The sequence below is a fragment of the Mustela nivalis genome, assembly GCF_964662115.1.
Source record: "Mustela nivalis genome assembly, chromosome: 2".
Lineage (NCBI taxonomy): Eukaryota > Metazoa > Chordata > Mammalia > Carnivora > Mustelidae > Mustela > Mustela nivalis.
The window spans coordinates 170,434,554-170,461,742 of NC_139021.1; the positions used below are offsets into that span (position 1 = coordinate 170,434,554).

Consider the following 27,189-nt stretch of genomic DNA (forward strand, 5'->3'; position numbering starts at 1 on the left):
GCATGGTGTGGGGAATACGAAGGACGCGCCCGGAGGTGTGCTAAAGTGATATTTCCATCAGGCGGGAGTAAACTTATTTTGTATGTGATCAGGGTCTGGTGCCTGGCGTACCAGAAACCCACATTCTTAGGGGATGTGAGTGAGTCTTGTATTTCCTGACTTCCCACCAGCCCGGGCTATCATCTGTGTTATTTCACTTGGCTCTCAGACTCCCCAGCTGGAGGGCTGCCGCCACCGTCTTTATACACAGGAAAATCAAGAATGAGATCGTTTGTCCAGCAGACTCTAAGACAACAGTTTGAGTGCAAGTTGATTTAGAGAGTGCTTCCAGAAAGAACTGGGAAGAGAGAGGAGCCGGGAGATGGGGAGCAGAGGGCGCCAGCACAAGGCACACTAATGGGCAGGTTAACGCTGCCAGCGGCTGGACGACCATCCGCCTGGGGGCCTCTGAGCCAACGGTGTGGAGCCCGAGTCAGAGGGGTGAGAAAGCTCTACTCTTTCTCCCCTGACTCCCATCTGATACTGGTCCAAAAGGATCCCTCCCCGGCTCTTCCAGCCTGCTGGTGGGTAGAGTAAGCTCTGGTGGCTGGAGAAAGCCTCAAAAAGTTGCAGGTGTTTCAACTTGGTGCCAAGGGAATGGACAAAGGCTAGGAGTGGGATAAGGCGGGTGCGCAGGCGCTGTTCGTCTCCAGAACCTTGCCTTTGCTCCTTCCACCACGCTCCTCGCACCAACTCAGGGCCAGGCGTGTGGCCTCATGCCAGCCCCAGTGCCTGCTCTCCAACCAGTTCTTACTGAAATGCCCTGCTGTTTGCAAGACTTCCTGAAACCTAAAGGCTTTGAGATCAAGTCCAGAAGATTCTTCCTTTGGATGCTTCTGCAGTGTGTGTTTTTGTGTGATGGGTTCTGTGTGACCCAGTGACATGCATCATACTTGAAATATTTCTACTGCTGACAAAATAAATCAGCTTTCCCTGTCGTAGCGCTCAGCTTATTAGGGAGAAATGGAAAAGGGGCATTAAATATTAATGCTGCATATTTTCCTCTCCCTTGGTGTCTTCTATGCCACTGATCACTGCCCAGCCAGCACAGCCTTCTGTCTTTTTTCTCCTGATGATGGTAGGGGACAGAAGGGTCCTTTGACAAGGCAGGAAGGGACCAGAGTGTAAAATGGGGGCTCCAACTGGTTTTTGAGGTTCCGGCTTTGGAACGTCCCTATCTCCACCAGATGCCAAAGATGCACCAGGAAACTTCTTCTCTAGTGGGAAGCTTGCCACTCTGTTCGTTTAGCTTGGGAGACTTCGCAGTGCAGAGAAAGCAGTTTCTCAAAGGAAAAGTGGTTTCTGACGAGGCCGGCTGGAGAAACGAACCTCAGAAAAGCAGTCGATAAGTCCCAAGCTAACAGACTGAAGAGACCACCGGCTTCGCCCCTTGGGGGTCCCTTTTCAGCAAACATCCACAAAGGTGACCCTCACTGGTTGGGCCAGGCCACTGAGAAGAGGCGTGTCAGCACCTTTTAGGCCTCAAAAAGAAACGCTCCCAGAGACATAGGTGCTTCATGCAGCAAATTTATGGAAAACCCTGTACAGAAATTAAAAAAAAAAAAAAATCCTTCAGAAGGATCCTTTTAGAACACTGGGATGGTAGATTTCTTAGGATTTTTTTTCAGCTAATTTTTCAGTATACAAGTAATGCATTAATCCAATTACATCATTACACATAAGGCGAGAACAGCTTTCCCACTTCCCTTCCTTGGTCCCAATGCCCTCTCCCCACTGCCTCGTAGCGTTGGAAGGAACATAGCAAAGGGTCCAGGGGAGGTTTGTTTGTCTGCTTGTTCGTTTTTGATGCTTCTTCTCCAAAAAGCTTCCGTTAGTTGCAGGTGAAATCTCTGTGATTTGGCCTTGTGACGGCTCCCTCTTGTCCCTAGATGGCCTCCCTCCTCCACTCACGCCATTTACACACAGGCCCGTCACTTCTCATCCGGTGACCATTCCGGCCCTCGGTGGGGGAGCCCAGGAGCTTCTGAGGGCTCTGTGCCCGATGGCATCAGCCGAACCAGCCTGGCTTTCAGCACTTCCCATGACGGTCCCTCCTCGCCTCACCGGCCCCAGTCCTGTGTCTGGCCGGGGCCTTCCCTCTGGGGCAGCGGACATCGGACATCGGGCAGCTTCACTGGGTGATCTCTGGCCCTTTGCCATTCTGTTCCTTTCTCCTTCCTTCCCTCTTGGTCATGCTCTTATTTCAAGACAGCACGTCCTCTGGAAGCTTCCTCCTGTGTGTGCCGGTGCCCCGGGCCTTTCTTCCTAGGACTCATCAGCAGTTAGTTTCATTTTCCCTCCAGCCACAGAGCTTTTGAGGTCCGGGTCCGAGCTTCGGGCACCCACATCGTCAGCGCTGTCGGGAGATTCCTATTTTCCAGACTGGGTCTTGGCACTTCACGCCAGGCCTCTTACTTAACCCCATTCCCGTTTACGGCTAAGGATCTCAGACTGGGGGAGGCTGTGTCCCTTGTCAAAAGTCCTGCAGCTGGTAGGGGTCAGAGGCAGGATTCAAACCCAGGGCAGACTCCCAAGGGTGTGAATGACAAGGACGAATGGGTGACGTGCTCCTGCTGATGAAATTCCCTCATTTTGCTTAGCCGGGAGCCCTTTTCCTAGAAGCCCCATATCCTAATCCATGGAGGATTCCTAGGGGGCAAGTCCTGGAGTTTGGGGCTCTCTCAGCTCCCTCTGTGCCCAGGCCCTCGGCGAGCTAAGCTCTGGAGGGTCTGGGGGAGGGCTGCCTCTCCAGCGGGTGTGGGCCTCCAGGGAGCCGGCAAAGCTGTCAGCAGTTTAGGCTAAATGAGCATCCAAAGGCCAGCGCCGCAGAGAGATCATGGGAAGACATTATCCACGGTTGTTTACAAGTGAGAGTGAGAGACTCCTGAGTGGCTTTCTTGAGGCGGGAAGACATGTCCCTTGAGGGAAAATTAGGCAAATTGTGTTCCTGCTTGGGCCACACGGGCTCAAATCCTCACCGGGGAAATTAACTTGTCACCGACTGGGCTGTCACTTGGGCTCTTTTCATAGCCTCCGTGTTTCAGCATCGTTGCAGCCACAGGGAGATGTGGCGCCGGGTCCTCACACCTCAGCACTTGCACTGGGGGCGAGGGGGCTTCATTTAGGGTATACTTTGCAGGCTGGGTAGAATGTTCCGGCTATTCCCATGAAGGATAATGGTAATCTGTTCCCTCTTCTGCACCTGCCAAAGCTCCATGTGCTCCCCTCCGCTGAGCTGCTCTCACGTTCCGCCTCCCCTGCTCAGAAGGAAGTGCTGTAGTAGAGCGTAAGGGTCTACTGCTGGTGCGCAGGCGCTGTTCCAAGACGATTCACAGACGACAGCTGAAAAAATGGCTCAGTGGTCAAGTAAATGCAGAGAATACTCTTGCAAGTGTCTTGCTCCAGGACTTCTCAGAGCCTTCAGTGTGCTAATGTGCTGAATAACTCTCCTGAAGAGGGTTGACATCACGTCCCTGAAATCTTTTTTTGAGTAAAACATCTACTTCCAGAGAGGAGCGGTCCATTCCTCACACTGACACTGGAGTAGAGAAAGAAGGACAATCCTAGAGCAGACCAGATGGGGTGGGAACGTCTTCCGATCCCCCGCCTCCTCAGCGGCATATCCTCTGGCCTCTGTCTTCTCATCTCAAAGCATGGCGGATGGAATATCTTCAAGGAATTGTTGAGACAAGTAAATGAGATATGGTTCTTGGTGTCTACTGGGAACATGACCAACATTGGACTCTTCTTCCTCCCACACAGAGCCAACACGGTACCCTGTACCACTGCACCTGTCTCAAAGCAGGCTCCAAGGTTGACCTGTGTTGTATCTATTTTCATATGCATTTGTTCCTTCTCACTCAAGATTGTGAGCCGCATGAGGGCCGAGGCTGTATCTGTGTTCTCTGAGTCCCTTCATGTGTCTGTAAGACATCTGACTCCCAGAAGATGCCTGACATATAGTAATTATATTCATATCAAATCTTGTCACCTTTTCAGTTACGTGGGACCCCAAGAGTCTACAGATACCTTAGAGACTCTGCGGAGTGGGATGGAGCCTATGCATGAATAAATGAATGACCTGAGGCAGGGTAAGTGGGTCCTCTTTTGTTTTCAGATTCACTGAAACTTTGCTGTGCATAGATAAATTTTAAACATTGATTTGGAGGAGAGTCAGGTTTTTTTTTTGTTTTTTTCTATTTAGGCCTTCAACTGATTGAATGAGGCCCACCCATAGGAGGGTAATATGCTTATTCTGGCTACTGATTTAAATGTTAATCTCACCTGCCAGCCCCACCCCAGAAACATCCAGAATCCTGTTTGATCAAATATCTGGGCACCCTGTAGTCAATCAAGTGGACACATAAAATTAACCATCAATACTTCCTAGGTGCCAGATTCAATCTTGATCCTTCAACTTGATTCTGCCTATCTCAAGCAAAATGCCATTTTCTCATCACTGAAACTTCTGCCTCTTCTGTCCCTGCCCACGTCCCTGAGCATTTCCTTCTCCTCAGTCTGCAGTAGAGTCTAGGGATTATGAGCTTGTGCTGTGGAGCCTGGTTTTAAATCCTGGCTCCTTTGTTTGCTAGTGCTTGACCTTGAACCTTGGTCTCACTGTCTAAAAAATGAGTCTAATTAATATTTACGGTGGAGAAGTTCTTGGTGCTATACCCGAAACCCACAAAGAATGGCTTCTGTGTCTTCGTGACCTGGTACGGGCGTCTCTACCCCGTCTCATTTTAAATAACCGTGTTCCCCAGAGCAATCTTTTCTTTTTTATTCTGGCCTCTCTTGCTTTGAGAATGCCCACTCTACTGGCTGGGTACTACCCTCTACTGTTGGTTTCCTGTGTAGTCTATGTACATGAAACTTCTATAAATCTCAGATCATTACTTGGTGGCCAATAATGGCCTGGCTTAGAAACTCACAGAAACTTGTATCCAAAGCCATCGAGTAACTTGTAAAACAAATGGTTAACCTCCTGCCTTGCAAAAATCCAAATTTACAATAAAACTTTTACCTGATGTCGAAAAACACAATTTCTGTTTCTACTTGCCTTTCCATTCTCTGCCCCCAGCCCACCCTCTACGTCCCCACCAGAAATCTCTGCAGGGAGAGAATTTCAGATAATGTCACAGGACTTAGATCCAACAGGAAAAACACGAGTCCAGCTCCACCTGGCCCGAGAGTGTTTCCAGAAGGTTTGAAGGCATCGCGGTCTCGTCTTCCAAATTATGCATCCTCCAAAGTATTTAACTGCAATCAATTTTCAAGTTTTGAAATGTTGCCTGATTTCCCTTACTTCCTATAAAGAAACAAGAAACAAAAAGTGAGTGCACGCACACATATTATTCCAGGAGAGCTGGCGTTTCTTACTGTGAGCCACTTATCGTGATCCAAAAGATTTACTCAGAGGCATAATTAATTGGAACTTATTTCAGTGGAACTTACTTCCCTTCATCTCATTACAGAAACAAAGGAAGATTATAGGCCAGGGGATCCGTGAGGTTTCAAGGGAGCCTTACTGATGAATGAAGTTGGAAGGAGTTGACACACGGTCAGAGATGGTTAACATCTAGAAATTCTTACAAAGAAACAGCAATTCTTGCCCATTAATCCCGCCCAGGCTCTTTGATCTTGAGGGGTTCCTCGGCTGCAAGTTAAGTGCAAAGCCACTGTGGCATCAAAGAACCCCAAGGACCTTGCTCCGGAGAAGGGTTCCTCAAGAACACGGAGGATTAAAAATAGCAACGGCAGTAATAATAAAAACAAAAACAAAGCAACGAAACCAAAGTCCAGAAAATGTAAACGAGCAGAGGGTCCTTTAGGATGATGTTTGAGCTGGTGGGTTATAAATCTGCCATCTGTGCGTGTGAGGACGAGTCCCTGTGGATTCACCCCTCAGTCGACGTGGAGATGGACCCAGTCGGGTCAGGGTGGGTCCCAGTTGCCCCTTGTCATCAGGTGAGTCATTAAATGAAGGAGAGAGTTGGACAGGATACAGTTTGGAAAGCACTCAAGAGAGTTTTTGGTAGATGACCTATTGATTTTCCCTCTGTGCTCTGTTTTTCTTAGACTCTCTAGAGCTTTCCAAGGCCCTCAGAACCCCAGCAAGGAAGGCTGTGGAAGTTTGAGTGCCCCAACATTTGTGGCAACAATTCGAGATGCCCTGACATGAGAAGGGGCTCAGGGAACTGACCCTTTCCATTGTATCCTCTTTGGACCCAACAGACAGAGCCCCAAATCTTTTTAACATTCTTTTAACTCTGCAAGTGGCTTTGGGCCATGAAACATTCCTTTAATTCTGGAAATGGGGAAGGGGGGTGCTACAGCTGTAGAATAAGGATGTTATCACCCGGCACCACTGGTGGTCAGGCTTCATGCTCAAAATTGTCCAATTAAAGAAATAAAAAAATGTAAGCTCTGTCGGGAAAAAATGCAAATAAGGTGGCTCGGGGTTAAGATTTTGAGTGGTTTGCTGGTTAAAATTATGCTCTTGTTTATGGGGGAAATAGATTTTCAAAAATCTCTATACAGTGGGGTGAATCAGGCAACCATCTATTATGTTACTGAATAACAACGTAATCCGTCATAATGGCTGGGCAGGCCAAAGCCATCCCAGATTCAGGAGACTCCTGCTTTCTTGCTCTTTCGACTTCAGCTGTTGGAAAACCAAGAGTTTGGGGGCAGCTGTCTCTTTCACTCTTTTTTTTTTTTTGTTCCCGAGGGTGATGTCTCACAGTGCTTTCTTGCCACTTTCCCTTTTGGGGGGCTGGGGCTGGGCTGTAGGAGCGGGCCCTGGTCTGTTTGTGTGTCTGCTATGGTACACCCTCCAGGTCCGTCTTTAGAATTGGGGTGCTTATTGACCCAGTGGCTGGCAGCGGGGACTGCCGGAGGCTCACAACCAAAAATTGTCCTCCATCAAAGGGAGCTGCCTCGTTTGACTGCCCATCCCTGGGCAGCCTGCGTGCGATGGATGGCTGGTCCCTGGTTGGGGGGAGGGGGAGCCGAAACCTTGGTGTCCTTCCTGGATTCAGAGCCAACACCAGGGGGGGCCGTCCCAGTTCCAGAGCCTCAGCTCAGCTCCTTCTGCCTCCGAGATGCTGCTCCCCACTTCTCTCGCAGCCCTTCTGGCGGGGATGGAGGAGGACACCCCCGGAACCCTCCCGAAGGCAGGTCCCCCGGGGTGGGGGGGTCCAGGAAGACGGCCCACTGACCAAATGTCGCCTCTTCACTTCCAGGAGGCGGGAAACGAGATCCGACCAAGGCTTCCCAGAGCTGCTGTTGCACGATCACAAAGGCGCCTGGTTTGACACAGTCACCGACGGACGTTTCTGGAAACAGGGCTGGTTTCCTTCCTCAGGACCCCTGAGGGCGCTGACGGTGGCCGAGCAACCTCAGGGGGTTTGGGACGCAGGAGCGCATTTCCACCCATGTGGCCTGTCATCCTGCTTCAAATTCTACCTTTTTGCTCCTCATTTCTTTTCACCGGAGGGCTTTTTGGGTTTTCAGAGGCTCCCGTTGCAAATCTCTTAAAGAGGCAGTGCGGTGCTGGGGGAGAACCCACGTTCAAGGCCCAGCTCTGCCAATTACTATCTGTGTGATCTTAGAGCTGATGGGGCACACCTGTCTGAGCGAGGAGGCGGGTGTCAGGTCTGTCACCTGCCTACCTGACACAGCATTGGTGGGGTCTGAGGAGGTGCCACGGGGGGCACGGGCGAGGGCAGGGGGAGTGGCCCAGGCTGGGTGGATGGGGGCAGATAGGGCCTCAACCTGTCACGGAGCATTTCGGCTGAACTTAGCCACCTGGCCACAGCCGGTCTTTCCGGAGAGGAGCTCGGAGGAGAGCTGAGAAGGGGCCCTGGGCAAAACCTCTGCTTTGGGGCCCCGGGTGGACTCGAGTTCAAATATCACCTCTACCTTCCATGTGGGCTAATGATTTAGCCTTTCTCGGCTTCAGTTTCTTTATCCATATAATTGTATAATTATTGATGCAGAGGAAATGAAGACATTTAGACACACTGTCCCGAGCAAATTTTAGGAACTAGAGAAAGGCTAGCTTTGAGGAGTGGCAGAGTAGAGTGGACTCCCAGCTCTGTGACATCCTGTCTCGGAGACTCTGCGTGCTTATCTGTAAAATGCAGTCACACTACCTAGTGCATGTGCTGGTTTGGGAAGCAGGAGGGAATGCATGCAGGGGCATCTGGGTGGCTCAGTCGGTTAAGCATTTGACTCTCGGTTCAAGTCATGGTCTCAGGGTGGTGAGATCAAGCCCTGCATCAGGCTCCAAGCTTGTGCAGAGTCTGCTTGAGACTCTCTCTCTTTCTCTCCCTCTGTTCCTCCCACGGAGTGCTTTCTCTCTAAAAAAAAAAAATTCAATCAATCAATCAATCAATCAATCTTTAAAAAAAGAGAGAGGATGTACACGAAGGGCCTGGTAGGGGTGCTGAGAAGCTCAGTATTACTACTATTACTAGTATTCCTAGTTAATTTTATTGTTGTTGTTTTGAAGAGGTTTATCTTTTTACCGAGGGTCCTCCCAAAGTGGCAGCTACACGACGGGCCGATGGAGAAGTTGCATGGACTGTTCTGTAGGGACAGCTCCATACAGAACGCTCCCAGGTCTCTCACTGATGGTGGGAAGTTCCCCAGTGTCTCTGCCTGCCAAGTTATTTGTTATTGGTTTCCTAGCAGGGAAATAATACGGGGAACTTGGCCACCACAGGCTGGAGTCTCACTGTTCTGTGGAAATCACCCGATGCCAAGATCCAACCTGAGCGCCTGGTCCAGATGCCAGAGCCCTGCCAGGCTATAGACAAAGGCTCCTTTGGTCCCTCAGCTGGCATTCTCCACTGCCTTGGCGGGGTGTCTGCTGATGGGTGTTCAAATGTCACGTGACTGTCCCTATTTAGAAATTTCAGATAGAGACTTAGGCTATTTCTGGGCATTGAGTCCCATCCATGACTCTGGGAGGACATAAGAAAAATTACATTCTCACTATAAGATACCTCAACAGATTGCGTAAGTACCAAGGAAATCTGCCTTCCTCTAAGGGAGGAAGCTGGTGTTGGGGTGACTTAGAGAGAAAGCATGGAGCTAGGTCCCTCTCTGGTGGCTCGGGCTCAGGGATTGCTGATTGCAGGGGAAGGAAGCTTCGCTGATTTAGCTCAGATCGAAAGCAGGGGTCCTAATGTGAGTATTCATGGGCAGCTCTTGGGACCCCATTGCAGGATGCTGAGCGGGCGGCAGAGCAAGTGGGAAGTCACCACCTCTCTCGGGCCCCTCGAGCAGCCTGTTTCCACTGGTCCTCAGATACCTGCCCAGCTCACCTCCCCCACAGAAGATGAATTCCCCTGCCAGGCCTACTTACTGCTCCTCCTCACTTCATGCGCCCAGGGCTTTGGCTGACCTTGGCAATGATTCCAGCTCCTCACAGCTCAGTGACATAGTAGAAACCAACAATCAGTTTGCTTAAAAATCGAGGAAAGAGAATCTGATTGGTTTAACTTGGGTCAGGTGTTAGCTCCCAGTCCAATCAGCTGTGATCAGGGAACATGGTCCCATGATGAGGCCATCACAGGCTCTCTAGGAAGGAGACGTAGCTGGTAAAGAAGTCACGAATATTTAGAAAACTTGGCTGAGCTTTCTGGGTCTTACTTTCCCCAACTATAAAGAATACTAATTATTATTGTGCAGGTCATGAAGCATCAGATTACATCATTGTACATATGGAAACAGGCTGACCTCCATACCCCCATTGACCTTGACATCTCCACACTGAACCAATGACCTGTTCAGTCATCTGTGTGCACATAATGACAATCCTAACCCACAGCTCGTCACCTAAAGGAAGTCCATTCTTCAAGGAAGTTTTCTAGGGTATTTCTGGGAACCCCGAGGAGTGTGTGTATGGTCCACAAGTCTACCCAGGTGGTGGACTGTCATCCTTCCCAGCCTCCTTGTTCTGCATTATGGCTTCTTTTGAGCATAGCTAGGCACCTTTTAGCATCCTATTTTCCAGGCTGTTGACACTCAGCCTTGTGTATCTTTATCCCCAGCACGGATGTGAGCTCCGTCCTTCTGTTCCCAAAGCATAGCTTAAAGAGAATGGACATGATATTTACACCTTCCCGGCTTTATTGAACTATGATTGTCAAATGAAAATTGTATATATGGAAGTTGTACAACATGATTTTTTTTTTAATGGAGGTAATGTAATTTCACTGAAGTTTTTAAAGAAGATTTTATTTATCAGAGAGAAAGAGATCATGAGCAAGGGAAAGGGACAGAGGAAGAAGCAGGCTCCCCACTGAGCAGGGAGCCCAGTGTGGGACTCTGACCCATGATCCTGGGATCATGACCTGAGTCGAAGGCAGATGCTTAACCAATGAGCCCCCGGGGCATCCCTGAATGCTTGAGGAAAATAGAATTTAACAAAAAGACAAAGCTTGGCCTTGCGTAGCTTCTACTGGGTCTTCATGAGACCAGAGGACCCAAAAGGTACCCTGAGAATGTTTCTGCTGAGGGGTTCAGGCCACTCTCAGGGAGTGGAAGAGCTTCATCCTATCTAGGCCCCACGCCCCTTATCCCTTTGGCAGGATTCAGCCCAACTCCCAGGAAGCCTGACAGTGGGAACCTTCATTACCTCTGGAGGAAATGCCCACTCCCATCTGTCAGGTTGCTGTCGGACTCCATCACAATCAACACAGACCTCTCTGGCTTCACCAAGTCTGGGCTCCTTCAGTTTAGAAAGCCCCACAGGAGCAACACAACAGGCTGGGCCCAGTGTTGGGGGCCAAGACTGCCTCTCCCTTCTTGAGGGGGTAGATCTTGGCACTCGATCACTTGTGAGCTCATTTTTGGTCAAAAAAACCAAACTAATCTCCCAAGAATATACAGTGATTTTTCAAGCATTAGACACTGAAGTTCCAAGTTTTACAGAAAAAGAATTTCTAACTTTGGGATTCATCTGGAGAGTCTCCAACTGACATTTGTAAATGGTATACATTAGGATGAGAACTCGCCTTACCGGTAGGACCAAACAGGCTCCGTGATGTGGCCCTTTCTTAAACAAAGGGAGTGTCTGTTCCAAAGACAAATTCATTTTTCCCCTTCATAAACTACAGAGACTGTCTGACATTCCCAAAATGGCTGCTTTCCAACCTCAAATATTTAAAGCCCCAGTCTCTTCCAAGTGCCTTGTTCTAATAAATGACTTTCTTTGATGCTCCCAGCAACTTTAGGAGGTAAGGTATTACTTCCTTCATTTTACAAACAAGGAAACAGAGGCTCAGAGGTGGGTGATAATTAGCCTAAGGCTAATCTGTTGCAGGGTGGGTTTCGAACCCAGCTTGGGCTTTTGCCCTACCTCACCTTGTCCCAGGACCCTTTCCAGGTTCAATGTTCTGAATCGGAGGTCCCAGAGATCCTGGGAAGCCCCGAGCCTGGTGTGTGGGAAGGCAGCCTGTGATTCGCAGGAGTGGAGACCAAAGGGCGGCACCAGCTCCTGGCTTTGCGTTGCGAATCAGGTCTGGGGGGCTAATGGGAAGGTGGGCTTTTGTCCCAAAGTCACGAAAAATTCAATACCACGGCAGCGGAGCATTAAACCAAGTACAGGTCCTTGTGAGTCCCATGTGACCTGGCAGCCTGGACCAGTCACCTTGCTCCTGGGCGAAGCCAGGGCTGCAGGAGGCAGCCTGGTCTGGAGGAGACCGGGCAGGGTTCTGGGAGCAGCCTCCACCTGCTCCCCTGACCCTGTGCGTGAGGCACTCCTCAGAGACATGCAGACACCTGACCGCTTGTGTGCACCAGAAAATTTTCTTTTTCTTTTCCTTCCTTCCTTCCTTCCTCTCTCTTTCTTTTCTTTTCTTTCTCTTCTTTCTTTTCTTCCTTCTTTCTTTCTCTCATTCATTCTTTCTTTTCTCCTTCCTTCCTTCCTTCTTTATTTCTTTTTTTGCAAATTAGCTGCTTTTATTCCTCCCACTATTGTTGTTGTTTTGAATAATTTGTGTGGCTTTTGAGGAACCGGCTGGAACTGCTTTGGGCCTTAACGAGCTAGGAAGCGACTGGAGGCAAGGTGGAGCTTTCATTTGGCACCGCAGGTGCTCCCTGGTCATGGGAGCTCCTGAGGGAGGTGCGCTGTGCGGGGCAGAAACAGCGTGGAGAGGGGTGGCCAGAGACCTGTGCTCAGATCCCGGCCGCAGAATGACACTTGGAAACATAAAACCCAAAGTGGAAAGTGAGAAAGAAGTAGAGAAAAACAAACCCCCAGCTCAGCCACCACCACCTGTACAAGGGGGAGCTGACCGTGGAAAGGACTGTGGGATTGTAAGTGGTTAGTAAACCCTGTTGGAAGAGAGGAGGCCCCTAATTGCTTCCCCCGGCAACGGAGGCATTGGGGCCCTGGGCTTGGTCTCCCCCAGGAGGCAGGGCCTGCCAGGGGTGTTTGATTCCAGCTAAAGCCTCCCTAGTTCTCAGGTAACTGCTGTTTGACCTACACCTTCCAAAGCCTGCTTCTGGCTTTCTGACTCAGTGATTCTTGTATCCTGTGGGCAGCCTGGGGCTAGCCTTGGGGATACAGCGGCCAACAATTAGGTGTGAGCTCTGCCCTCCTAAAATTCTCAGCTGGAGGGAAATCCAGAAAAATAAGAAGGCATGGGTACAGAAAGGGGAGACGTTGAGGCAAGCACAGGGGAGGGGTGCCTCACCTAGAGAAGGCCTCTCCCTGGGGAACCAAGATTACTACAGAAATCTGAAAGATGAGTAGAATTTTTCCAGGTTTTGGGGATGGTAGGGGTGAAAGTGGGGATTCCGGGCTCAAAGGAAAACATGTGCAAAGGCCAGGAAGTAAGGAAGAGAATGTTGTATTTGCATGGTGGACATGACTATGAGGAGAGAACTTTCTATCAAAAAATGTGAGTTGAGTGCTGCTCCGGGCTTTGATACCGGAGAGCCAGTCTGCACACTGGATCATGCCTGTCTCCAGCACATGCTTTTCCAACTGTAGACCCTTAGGCCTGCTTCTCTGTTCTCTTGATTCTTCCCATCTCGTACATCGACTGACTTTCTTCCTCAGATTTATTCCATGTGTTAGCAGAATACAAATAACATTGGAAGCGGCAAGAGAGAAGGAAATTAATTTCACTTTCATAAGATTGCTGAAGATTAAGTTGGTTGATGAGATGGCTCCATAGAGGTGAGGACCCAGAATCTTGATCTCTTGCTCCTCCACCATCCCCGAGGAATTGTTCTTGAATGCATGCTCCAAAGTGGCTCCTCGTACGTCAGATTTTCAAGAGGCAAGATAAAGAAACTGAAGAGCACACACTCTTTTCTTTTAAGGTTGGGGCATGGAAGTCACAAACGTCATTTCTGCTCACATGCGGTTGGCCAGTGCTCAGTCATGTGACCACACACAGCTGCAGGGCAGTCTGGGAAACGTAGTTAAGCTGGCTCCCATGTTCAGAGAAAGCTTAGAGGGAAATGGATCTTCAGAGAGCTAGCAGTCTCTTTTCTGTTCTGTATCTAGTTTGTGTTTTTGGAGATTTGTCTTTACAGACTAATATTGCAGTAATGGTTCCTCTTTGGTTTAGCCCTGGGCTTGCCATCTCTCATGTGGACACTAGAAAGGTGGAGAACATCAATCCTGGAAAGCTATCATCCTGTACCCAAGCTAAAACTTACAACAGACAAGGGGTAAAACATTTACTGGATGTTTTAGGCCAATAAAAGTTCTTCTAGGGTCAGGGCAAGGAAGGTCTTCTCACTTTATTGAAAAGAGTTTTGTGGGTTAGGTTAGATTGCATGCAAAGTCAGCTCTCACATGGGTCTTAAAAGCTCTCCATTGAGCAGCGACAATGAAGGCTGTGGACTTGCCTGTAGCACTCAATGGAGGCCCAGCCTGAATTCTTCAGGTTTTTTTCCTTTTAAGGGCAGGGAAGGAAAAAAATAAAAACAAAAAACAAAAAATTGATGGATCACAAGGAGAGCTGGTGTGTGGCGAATGCATTCTCTCAAAAGAAGCTTTGGGAGTATGATAGGTGGTCTATCCCTGAGTGAACGGGTTCAACCAGATGATCCAGATAATCCAATAAAACATTGCTTGTTTTTGTGACTAATCCAACTGCCATACTCCAACCATCATCAAAAGATGGTTCTGAGTCTTGATGTTTACTTGCTGGTTTGCCTACAATTAAGTTTTCATCTCAGCCCTCTCTGCAAGCTGCCTACTCATGTTCCAGACAATAACATACTAAGTAAGAAGAAATTAAGAAGGGAGAAGGATCATTTCATCCACTCCAGACCCAATGCCTATTGGTTGGAGTTTATTGGCAGCTTTGGGTTCTACCTGTCTCATGAGTCCCTGTCCTCCTGGTCACACTAGGTAGCATGAAGGTTTTTTGTGTACTACATGTGTCTGACTCAGATGGAGATGATTTGAGAGATGATCTCCATCCCTGTTCTCCTGGTTCCCAGCCTCCAGGTTGGTGCCTGACCCATGGTAAGTATGGAATCAATGTCTGTTGAATTTATTCTGATAGCCAAGCTTGACTGTGGTTCTTTTTTGGTTAATGAATATTGCCATCATCAGCAGCATGAGTTAGCAGAATACCATGTTTCTGTCATGTTTCTAGCTATGACTCCAAACATCCCCCTCCTCCATGTTCCTTCGAAGAGTCCCTTGCACCCTTTAAAAGTGGAAAGAGTGCTTATCAGAGGCTAGAGGGAGTCTGTGCATCATAAAAATTAACCATATGGAACAATTGGCAATGTCTTGCCAAGTAAACATACATATGCCCCTTAACCCAGAAGTTGCCCTCTTGGATATTTATCCCAGAAAACTAAAAAGTTCTGTTTAGATCAAAACCTGTTCATGAACATTAGTGACAGCTTTATTCATAATGGCCCAAGACCAGAAACAATCCAAATGTCTTCCAGTGGGTAAATGCTCTCTTGTATATCCATATCATAGAATGCTACTCAGCAATGAAAAGGAACAAACTTTTGAGATATACAATGTATCAGTCTGTCTGGGTTGCTGTAACAAAGTTCTGAGGACCAAGGAGCTTAAGCAACAGAAATTTATAGTCTTAACAGTTCTGGAGGCTGGAAGTCTGAGATCAAGGTGTCCATAGGGCCCTTCTTCTGAAGGTGCTTGGGAAGGAGCTGTTCCTACCTGTCTCCTAGTTTCTGGCTGTTCCTTGGTTTGTGACAGCCCAACTCCAATCCTTCATGCTGTTCTCCCTGTGTGTGTATCTATGTCTCAATTTCTCCTTTTCATAAGGACACCAGTTCTAATGGATTAGGGGCCCACCCTACTCTAGTCTGACCTACTCTTTATATCTGCAGGGACCCTATTTTAAAATATCACATTCTGAGGTACTGGGGGTTAGGACTTCGACATGTGAATTTGATGGGTACACAATTCAACTCAACATGTCACAACATGGGGAAGGGTGTTGTGCTTAGTGAAAACAGCCAGTCTCTAAAGATTGCATGCTGTACAATTCCATTTACATAACACAAACAGAGAAAACTCTGGAGATGGAGAACAAATTGGTGGTTGCCAGGAAACAGGAACAGGGGTTGAGGGGGTGAGTCTATAAAGGGTAGCATGAGGGAGTTTCTTTGTAGTGATGGAATGGTCTGGATCTTATTTGGTGGTTGTTATATGAATCTAGATGAAGGTTCAAACTGCATTGAACTACATCCCTCTCCCCAACAACATGCGGGAGTGGGTATAAAAACCGGCGAATACTGGACAAGGTTTGTAGTCTAGGTAACAGTATTGTACCCAGGCTGATTTTCTGTTTTTGAGATTGTACTCATTACATAGAGATGTCACCGTTGGAGGAAGCTGGGCAAAGGGTTCACAGAACTATCTTATCTACCATCCTTCCAACTTCCTATATGTCTGTAATCATTTAAAAATTAAAAAAAATATATAAACTTAATATGATTCCAATGGGAGATGGGAGGGAGGAAATGAAAGACTGGGAGTGCATGTTGGGTTAAAAAGCTCCTCATAGGGCGCCTGGGTGGCTCAGTGGGTTAAAACTGCCGCCTTCTGCTCAGGTCATGGTCTCAGGGTCCTGGGATCGAGTCCCACATCGAGCTCTCTGCTCAGCAGGGAGCCTGCTTCTCTCTCTCTCTCTCTCTCTCTCTGCCTGCTTCTCCATCTACTTGTGATCTCTCTCTGTCAAATAAATAAATAAAATCTTAAAAAAAAAATAAAGCTCCTCATAATCCTGCAAAAGGTCTTTGCCTCCAAAATTCCATGACCTTTGCAGTCACTCCATCTTCCTTCTCTGCTTGTGAGATGAGGAGCCGTGTTCAGTGGCCATGGGCACTGAAGGGCAGAGATCAGAACACAGGTATTTATCTATTTCCCTCTAGACTTCTACCTAAGACTTGATTTTCTAGATTTTCAGATTTGAGATAGGTGGAATCTTGACTGGTATCCCCTGTCAGGACCTCAGCTTCTTAGATCGGCCACTGCCTGACTCATCCACTACATCTCTCCTTGAAGTCCTTGTGCCAGTCACCTCCCTAGGTACCAGTCACCTCCCTGGGCTCCCTCTGTCATGTGGGGGTGTCTTATCTAGCCCATCCCCCCTTCAACTGTGCACAGATTTGCTGCATGCCCTCATCTGGATCAAACTGACCTCCAGAAAGTTGGCTTTGCAGTTCCCAAGCCTTGGTTCAGATGACCCGGATTCCAGGCTGACTCTGCTGCATGCACTTAAGTCAAGTCACTTCTCTGTGCCTCAGTTTTGTCAACTCATCAGGGAGGGAACTATTATTCTATTCTGTTCTATTATCTTTCTAGCTAATCTTGAAGGCTGGACTACTCTAAAGCTCCACCGTTCTAGTTGATGGGAAGGTTTCATGCAAATGCAAAGTTCTGTTATAATGACCTCATAATAACTTAATAATGATTTGTTATTGATCATCTCCCATATGTTAAGTACAGATATTACCTGTTAACTCTTCTAAGTGTTATGGACCTTCTGGCACTATACCAAGCAAGTCCTAGGAGATTGCCCCTCCGACCCTATTCACCCTGACTGCATCTCTAAATGCTACAGGAAGCTTTGTCTCTGAGTGTTGATCCAGGAGACCAAGAGCTTTGTTTGCTTTCAGAAGTCCAGATCAACCTTTTACCCAGGATCCCCAGGGTGGTGGTGTGACTGAGCCAGGTTAACAGGCTCACAGAAACCTATCTCCTCCCAGGTCTGAACTCCATGACATCACCCTTGGCCTTGAAATTGGCCATGGTGAGGGTATTTATACCATGGAAGTCAGCAAACACTATAAACCAGGTCTTCAAGCCTAGGCAGATCCATTACAAATGGGATTTCAGGGGGCACTTTAAGATATCTCTCAATTGCCGAGGCGGATGGGAGGAGTTGGCCATCAACATAACATAGTAATTATGAATGTTCTTGAGAAATGTGCTGTAGAGTTTGCTGTCTGTGTTACCGTGGGCAATTACTATCCTCAGGTCTCCATTCCCTCCTCTGAAAAATGAGGATATTGATGAAGTCTATCTCCTACCCTCAAAACATTTCTCATGTTAGTTTCTCTTTCTTTTTTTCAAAGATTTTATTTATTTATTTATTTGAGAGAGAGAGAGAGAGAGAGAGAGCACAAGAAGGAGGAGGAACAGAGGGCAAAAAACCAGCAGACTCCATGCTGAGCATGGAGCCCAATGCAGGCTTGATCCCACCACCTGGAGATCATGACCTGAGCTGAAATCAAAAGTCAGGTATTCAACTGACTGAGCTACCCAGGCACCCCATAGCTTTTCTTATTGTACTTTTGGTTGCTACTATTTTTTATGAGATGCCTGGTCTGTATAGGAAGGTAAGTTTTAAGCAGTTGACCATCCCACTCTTCTGAGATATAATCCAGTATAATGTTGAGGGGACAGATTCTGAAAATTTCTACCTGGCTTCAAATTCTTAGTCTATTACTTATTAGCTGTATGACCTCAAGCAAGTTACTTAACCTCTCTATACACCAGTTTCCTCATCTGTAGGGTGGAGATTATAATAATACCTAGTTCTTAGAGTCACCCGAAAGATTACATGAGTCAGTATATATAAAGCACATAAAGCAGTTCCTGACTCAGTAAGTACTATTAGGAGTTTGCTATAATTATTCTGAAAGCAATTGTATTGGGTTGAAGATAATCCCCCAAGAATTCATTATTTTCCCAGAACCTCAGAAATGTGACCTTATGTGAAAACAGGGTTCTTGCAGATATAAGTAGGGAAGATGAAAGTGCTGGAGTAGGGTGGATCCTTAATCTAATAGGAGTGGTAAGAAGAGGCAAGCCACAGAGATAGACACACACAGACACAGGGAGATGCTGTGAAGATACACAGGGAGACCAGCAAGTGATGACAGAAGCAGATATTGGCTTGATGTCACCACAAGCCAAGGAAGTCCGGCATTGCTGGCAATAGCCAGGGTCTTAGAAGAGGCAAGGAATTATGGTCCCCTTGAGGCCTCGGAGAGCAAATGACCTTGTGGACACCATGATTTTGGACTTCTAGCCTCTAGAACGGTGAGACAATAAATTTAGTTGTGTGAAGCTGACCAGTTGGTGACCATTTGTAGTTGCAGGAAACTGATACGGTGATCCTGTTGGAAGGTTGAAATGAGGTCGAGATACCCTTTTCCACAGCCTCCTTTTTCAGGCTCACTTAAAAGGGTATTTTTAAATATCCTTTCTGCTTTTGCTCTGTTGGTTCTTTAAAAAAAAAAAAATCTTTTTCTTTTTTTAAGCAATCTCTATGCCCATTGTGGGGCTTGAACCCTGAGATTGAGAGTCACATGCTCTACTGACTGAGACTGCCAGGCACCCCTGCTCTGTTGGCTCTTTCCCCATGGTCAGGGCTCCAGTAGCACCTGAACTCCTTGCAGCTACAAAATGGGGCTTGGGAGTGGCTTGGCCAGGATGTGTGTGAGGCCTGTGGGAGGACCACTCAGGATTCACGGTGTCCCTTCTTGAGGTCTGTGGGTTACCCCCAGAAGCCTCCTAGGATCTACCTCCAAAATATCTTCCCTAGAAGGATGACCAAAAAAAAAAAAAAAAAAACAACCCAGCTTGGAAGCTGAGTCCGAGTTTATGAATCACATTTAGAGGGACTCACTTATTCTGTACATACCTCTTCCCCTCTGAGATGGTACCTCTCTCTTTTAGGAATTATGTTGTGCTGAACACTTTTCATTTTAATGACTGAAGGCAGAGATTTTCTAAGCCCTATTGAGATGTGATTGGCTTTCCAGTAATATGTGCACATTTCTACCTGCCACATTCTGATGTCGTACCCCATGCAAGGGGGCATTGAACCCACATTTACCCAAAAGTATTACCAGCTTAACATGTCCCTGGTTCTGGTCTGAACTTTTATCTTATCTAATTTTAACATCTCAGTGACCTTGAGAGATGGTCATGATTTTGCCCATTTTATGAAATAGAAAACTGAGGCCAAGAAGTTTATGTGAGAGACTCAGGAGCACACAGCCAGAGGTAGGGCTGGGAGTTTTATGTGCCCCTGATGTCTGACTCAAGTCTTAGTCCTTTAGCACTAGACCAGGGTTTGCCAAAGTGTGGCCAGTGGGACCCAGGTCTTGTAAATGCCCATGGAAAGGGGTTCTGAGGTGAACTATGTTTGACAAAGAGTGGCTGCAGATTATAGCTCCTTCCTTAGGAGCCAACTTCCTTAGGGTTGCCAAATAAAACCCAAACCCCTAGTTAAGTTTGAATTTCAGATAAATGACAAAGAATTGTTTTATATGTTCAAATTATCAAGTATGTTCAAATAAAAAAATGGTTCAGATGAAATTCATATAACATTCCATGAACCATTTTAAAGTGAACAATTGGGGACACCTGGGTGGCTCAGTCGGTTAAGCGTCCAACTCTCGATTTCAGCTCAGGGCATGATGTCAGGTCATGGCATCAAGTCCCGCTTTGGGCTCCATGCTCAGCGTGGAGTCTACTTGAGACTCTCTCTCCCTCTCCTTCTGCCCTGCCCCCCTCAAATAAATAAATAAAATCTTAAAAAAAAATAAAGTAAACAATTTCATGATATTTAGTATGTTTGCCCTGTGGTACAACCCCTACTTCTAACTAGTTCCAAAACATTTTCAACACTCAGAAGTAAAAGACCTCATTCCTTAAACAGCTTCTCCACATTTCTCCCTCTCCTGGCTTCTGACAGTCACCTGTCAGTTTTCTGTCTCAGTGGATTTCTCATTTCTTTACATTTCATATACATGGGATCATACAATATGCGTCTGTGTCTGGCTTCTTTCCTTCCGTGTGATGTTTTCAAGGTTCAGCCACTGTCGCAGCATGCTTCCATCCTTCGTCCCTTTTCATGGCTGAGTAATGTTCTGTTGTGTGTGCACACCACAATCTGTCCATCATCTGTTGATGGACATTTGGATGGTGTCTGCTTTTTAGCAGACCATAGCCCATGGGATTTCTTGTGCAGTAATTTGTTTCATTTACTTTCTATAAGAATTTCTCACTAGTCGGGCACCTGGGTGGCTCAGTGAGTTAAAGCCTCTGCCTTCGGCTCAGGTCATGATCTCAGGGTCCTGGGATCGAGTCCCGCAACAGGCTTTCTGTTTGGCAGGGGGCCTGCTTCCTCTTCTCTCTCTCTGCCTGCCTCTCTGCCTGCTTGTGATCTCTCTCTGTCAAGTAAATAAATAAAATCTTTAAAGAATTTCTCACTAGTGATGCTACCAATGAGGAAAACAGTCTCAGAGACTCAAAGTAACTTCCCTTTGGATGAGGCAGTGGGGAGGAAAGGGACGGTCCATAGACCATAGAGACCATAGGTCCATAGAGAGTCTGAGCAGGGAGAGGCAGAGGGAGAGAAAGAATCTTAAGCAGGCTCCATGCCCAGCATGGAGCCTGATGCAGAACTCAATCTCACAACCCTGAGATCATGACCTGTGCCGAAATCAAGAGCTGGACACTTAAACAACAGAGCCACCCAGATGCCCCACAAAGAAAGTTTCATAAAGGTATTACCGATAGAAGTTGCCAGCAGAGGCAAGGACACCAGGACAGTAGGGGGAAGCCCCCAAAGCTTGCAACAGTGGGAAGCCATGACTATCCTTTAGCCTGCGGGAGTGGAGGGAGAAGGATGCTAGGCTCTGGAACGGGAGGGAAGATGGGGTTGCCGGGCAGGAACCAAGGCCTTCAAAGAGAAACCATCAACTGACAAGCCACAGCCTTGGGGGAAAGAATGGGAATCTCAGGATCTCCCTTTCCTCAAGCCCTCCAACTCCTACTTCCATTGGCCAGACCCAACAGACACCCAAGGGTAAGGGAACCAGCCCTCCCACAGACCAGAGTGGGGAAGGCTGGAGAGTGTCTGGGGGACAAACCAAACCTATAGAATACAGCTTTGGTCACAAGCCTGACTTGGGACATGAACCAGGGTCTTTGCACCCCAGACCCCAGGCTTTTCTAGTTCCAAGTGCCGGCTGGCCCGTCTCAAGCACCTCACTGTTAACATATCTCTGTTTCCCTGCAGCTGCCGTTTGTTTGCCCTGTCCTCCAAGGGATCTAAGGTCTGCAGAGGTGCCTGGGCTGCTCCTTGGCCTCCCTTTCCACCCTCTCTCTGCCTCAGCCCCAGGGCCGCTCGGGGCCATGCTGTGCTCCCTGTCTTTGCACACCAAGTAAGGCAGCTCTGGGCACACCAAGCGTTTCTCACTTTCAGACTTTTCCATCCACTGATCTGCTACTGGGAGGCACCTTTGCTCTCCCGAGGGCTAGACCCTGCTCTTGCTGAAGGTCTCCCATGGAAGGCCTTTCTTGGCCCTAACTAGACCTCCTCTTCCCCCCAACCACCAATTTTCCCTCTTGACACCATGGTAGCCTATCTATCTCTGCATCGGGTTCAAATTACGGTGAGGACACGGAGACCTTTGGCCTCACATAACGCCCACCACTGTGCCCAGCAGAGCCCAGCAGAAGGCAAGGCCTGAGAATGTTTGTAGAATCAGGAAGTGGGTGAAGTATTTTAACATGTCAGCTGTTTAGATTTGACCTATTTGCGTTCCTGATTTCAGATAACATACAAAAACATCTCTGAACAAGGACAGAGTGGCACACACTGTGTTCTGTCAGCCGAGGTTCTGGCTTTTCCTCCAGTGTTTCCCCTATAGTTGCTAGAATATGGGGATATCCACCACTCGTGTACTGAATTCATCATGGGCTGCCATGAGTTCAAACTCTGGGGACTAAATCTCCTGGGGACCTTGTCCGTGAGTCTTCTCCCTCTCCATTCTGCGTCCCCTCCCCTCTCCCTGTTTCTCTCCCCATGGCACAAGGCATGCGCCCAAAATATTTAATGATTTTGACGAAATGATGCGGTGCCGACCTTCATTTACTCTACTAATAAGGAGCTCCTTGCTGGCACCTGCTGCTACCTGGTAACTATCGAACGTCAGTGGGTGACTGTGTTCCGAGTCTAATTTCAAAATCGGGTCATCCTATTGTTAGGATCTGAAGTCTCTCTTGTATGTTTAGGGTTGGAGCAGTGACCCAAGGTTTTCATAGCGGGAGAAGATGGCTGTGGGCGCGTTGTGGGAAAACCTCCATGAGATGCTCTGGGACGAAATGAGTGGCAGCCCAAGAGAAGGTGGGTGAGTGCTCTCTGTTATACTTATCACTCCCAAGCTGAGCGGCTCAAGTGATTTCTTTGCTTCTTTGTTCTTTAGGTGCCTTTGTTTTCTTAGCTCTAAATGAAGATGAGTCAAACTGAAGATGTCTTCCAAGGCCAATGGTCCAGCAACCCATCACTGCCTTACCTTTGTGGGGTAGCTCTGCCTTCTTCATCAAATCCAGAAATGTCTGAATAGAGCCATGGCCAAGATACCCAAGGGAAAGGCAAAGCAGGTGGGCAGACGGAAGTCCATTAAGCAAATCCTCTCTACTCCTCTCCACCCATGAATACAGTGCTTCCTTCCATTTCTTCTTTTCTTTCTTACTTTCATCCCAGCCCCCACTCTTTGCTTTCTTCTTCTTTTTAAAGTCAGACAATGAGGGGAACAACTTTCCAGCTCAAGACTCAACACATCCCATTAGGGCTTATGAGGTCTATTCCTTAGCCCTGGACGTTTCAGAATCGATTTGTGTGCTTTGGTTGAAACTTGCCAAGATGGTCCATCCCGCAGGTTTAGCTGTACATAAAGGGGAACACTCTTGTCCTTAACAGAATGCGACTATGGGGATCTTCTGTCGAGAAAACAATAGTCGTTGTTCACAGGGACCTGGTTGTTTATGAGTAATTCATTCACTGTTGTGTTTATCAAGCAAGACTCCTTTAAATCTAAGGGCTCAGGATACATTTAGTTTTGTAAGTTAAACCAAACTCCTTTTTTGCTGTTAAGTGCCTTTTTAAATTCTTGGATAAAATCAATAAACCGTGAAATGTCTCTATTGAAAAATGATATGACCAAGCCCTCCCTGAGAATTCAGGGGTTAAAATGTGGTTTGAGGCTTAAAGGCCCATGAAGGTACTATTGGATTATGGTGAAATCCTTCCGAATGTGAACTTTACTACGTTTTGACTTAGAAATGTAATCCAGCGCCAGGTCCTCAATGCATAGATGTCAAATACTGCTTCTAGAATGCATTAGTGCTGATGGAGACAGCAGCTTGAAAATATGATTCCTTCAGGTTTTACTGCCAATGATCTGGAAAGGGAACCAGTTCCCCACTGGGCACTGGGAGAAAATGGTAACCTAATTATTAATGAGGGAGTGTTAATAAATTAATGTGCGACATGGATAAATTACACATGGGGGATTTTCTTAGGACTCCACCTTCTTGGCTTTGAAATATACATCAGAAGATTTTCTTTTGAACCAAAGTCACTTGAGCTGAGTGTTCACATTTCCAGATGAAGAAAACGGGGCCCATGAAGGAACTGACTTGCCCAAGGTCACCTGGTCGTAATGGGTAGTAATGCCTTACTCAAACTGGGGATACTGGTGTTCAGTAAGTGTGATGTTTAGAACTTTTCAGAAGGGAAGTTTTAGCCCAGAAGTTTTTGTTATTGTTTCACGGTGAAGGACTGTGTGAAGGAGAGGTGGTTACAGCCTCTGGAGTTGTAAAACCTGGATTCAAGGCGCAGGTCTGGCACTTGTAGTCCTGGGTCATGAGGCAGACCCCTGGCTGTTCTAAACTTTACTCTCCTCACCTATAAAATGGGAATGATGGGGATGACAACTGAGGCTGCCTCATGGGTAGTGGTGAGGACTCAGTGAAACAGTGTTATAAGGTTTAGCGTCATATATGGCAGGACATTGGATGAAGTCACAGGGTCATTGTGAGTGCTTCCCACCTACATCTTGACTGATGAAGATTCATACATGGAGTCAACAGTCTCAGAGAGAAATTAATATTCTGTATTGCCATGTATTGCCATTGGACTCTGTATTGAACTTTTACAGGTTGATAGGACATGTGGTTTTGCCCTGTATAGGGAGTTCATAGTGAAATTCTCCGAAAAGCATTTCTCAAATGAGCCAAGATTGATGTTCATAATGGCCAGATGGGCATGTCATAGAAATGAAAGAATTTTTGAATATAAATGCCTGGCACACAGAAATCAACCAACACACGTCTGTTGAATTAAATTACATTAAACAAGGAGGTAGGGAGGTCTTGCCACCAGATTTAACAGAACCCAGGAAACAGATGCTTCACTGAAGCCTCTTATCCCATGGAGTGGGGATGACAAATACCACTTTCAAATTCCATGCCCAGGGCAGACATCACTAATCCATCCCAGCACTCCTCCAACCCTATATTTGTTTATACGGGTGGGTCTCCTGCTAGGCAGTGGGTCCTTGGAGAGTGCTTTATTTCCCACAGATCATATAGAATCGATGTTTAACACTTGCAGAATGGAGGAGCTCAAGGGGTTTAAGAAGTTGCCCAAAGCTACATGGTAAATTTGAGACTAATTGAGTTTGATGCCAATTGAGAAGTAGACGCAGGAGCCGGCAGAGGGAGAGGAAAACGCCATCCTTTTTACCTTCATAAGGAGGTTGGAGGTTATGGCTTGGGTCCATGGTAACCTGGCAATAGTGACCCGTTCCATGATGACACCCAGGTGGAGACCCTCTCAGACACAGGTATGCAAGCCCGAGGTCCAAAGCATGCCTCATCTTAGTGTCCCCCCCAAAAGTAGAACCTAGTGGTTAAACTTAGGGACCAGAAGGACAGAGCTGAAGTGGGACTCTGTGCAAGTGGGTGGGTCCCAAAGAGAGGTGGAGGAAGGGGCGGAGACGCACATGCTCTTTCTCCACCATGTCCCATCGGTTAAGTAGCTCTTCCTCCCTTGGAGGGTACATGAGGGATAAAGAGGCTGGAAGTGGTATGTGATGCTGAGCAGTTTCCCCCAAAACACAAGCAGGAAATTAGTGACCCTCTAACAGGCCTTGGGCAGGACACCAAATACTCACCTGATAGGGGTTTAGCACAGTACTGAGTGCACAGTGGGTACACGACATACCTTGACTTCCAGCCCACACATCACTGCTCTGAAATTCTTGGAAGAGGGCTGGAAATGCTACTTCTTGGAAGTAAATTAAAAGCTTCCAGTATAGTTGGGTCCACTCAGTGTCTCGTCTCCCCTTCCCCTACTTGATCATCTACAAGAAAAGGAAAAGCACGTTTTGGAGGAGCCGAGCTCCCAGCGTGCATGAGGGCACTGCAGCATGTCAAGTAGATATTGACTTTTGAGCTCGTGCTAGCTCAGCGTGATCAATGTGCACCATCCCGACCCTGCTCGTCACCTTGCCCAGCTGGCTCAGCTCACCGCCATGACTTTGGGGGGGGGCACAGGATCGGAGGGTTCTCCACTCCACAGCAGCGTCACAGCCCTCATCTACAGGGTGGAGAGCTGTACTAACACAGCAGAGAGATGCCCCGCAGGGCCGAGGAGGACCACAGTTTCTGCTCTCGCTGGGCCTTTGCAAAGTGCATCTCTGGGCTTCTTTTCTTCTGCAGATCAGGCTCTTCACTGGCAACTCGCCTGCCAAGTTTTCAAGTCTGGAGAAGCAGCAGGGTTGGGGATGTGTTGAGCTATTTGCCTCTGAGGAGCATGTTGTATATTGTGTGTACGTGTGTGTGTGTGTGCATTCACATAGTGCTGGTGGCTGACTCTCCATCTGCTCTATCAAGGCCAATAGCACAGTGGGTAAGAACACCAGCTCTGGTGCAAGGCTATCAAAAGTCAAACTTGATCATCTAACTCCTCTAAGATGGAACAAGTGAGTGGCTATTTATACTTCAGTTTCCTCGCCCATAAAAAGATGAGGATGACACCTGTTTCTATGGTGTTTATGATGTATAGAAAGCACTTAGTATTCAGCACACAAAAGCAATCAAAATTTAGTTTTTCCTGGTCTACAGTTCATACTGTCATTTTGGAAGGAATTTGAGATGTTTTACAAGAAGTACATGCAACCAAACATGTAATTAAACAAAAGTTGTCAGCAAGAGGGAAATGGGAATGAAAGGAAACCATGAGGACTAACAGAAAGATAAATCAGAACCAGAAGGGTAGGCTGTGGTGGGAGGGGCTGGTGGATGAGGAAGCAAAGGAGTAGAATTAAAAATGTCAAAGTATAAGATCATATACAGTTGTTATAATAAGTTGTCAATTTAGTTCTGAGCTTCCTGGCAGCCAAATAAAAAAGAGAAATGAGTCAGACAATGTGGTGCAACTGTAACATTTAGACTGTAGAAGGATCTAGATCTAGCTCACCTACTTTCTTTCCTAGAATTCTGGATTAATCATTATATTCTTTGTGTGTGTGTGTGTGTGTTTGGGCACATACATGTGTGCACACATCAACATGCATTCCATAAATAGCTGTCTGTAGAGTTAAAGTTGTTCACAAATTGTCAGGATATTACCTATTATTCTTAAAATCAGTGATCATTTCATTTTGGTCAAGTCATATACATCCCATTGAAAGGTTACTGTTTTCTATATCTTGTTGCCTATTTGACTTCCAATCTTGAAATAGATTGTAACGGAAAGTTGTTCTTCTTGACTCTGTAACTGAAGTTTCCAAAGAAGCCCACTCACCTTATTC

The 27,189-nt window shown here is 47.1% G+C and overlaps 1 long non-coding RNA gene across 1 annotated transcript; it reads left to right on the forward strand.

Moving 5' to 3' along the window:
- The first annotated feature begins 8,984 nt into the window (after positions 1–8,984).
- On the forward strand, positions 8,985–23,523 carry LOC309859139. The gene is made up of 4 exons (XR_014308558.1): positions 8,985–9,063; positions 20,910–21,090; positions 22,604–22,715; positions 22,795–23,523. It is a non-coding gene; the product is annotated as an uncharacterized lncRNA (long non-coding RNA).
- Positions 23,524–27,189: the final 3,666 nt, after the last annotated feature.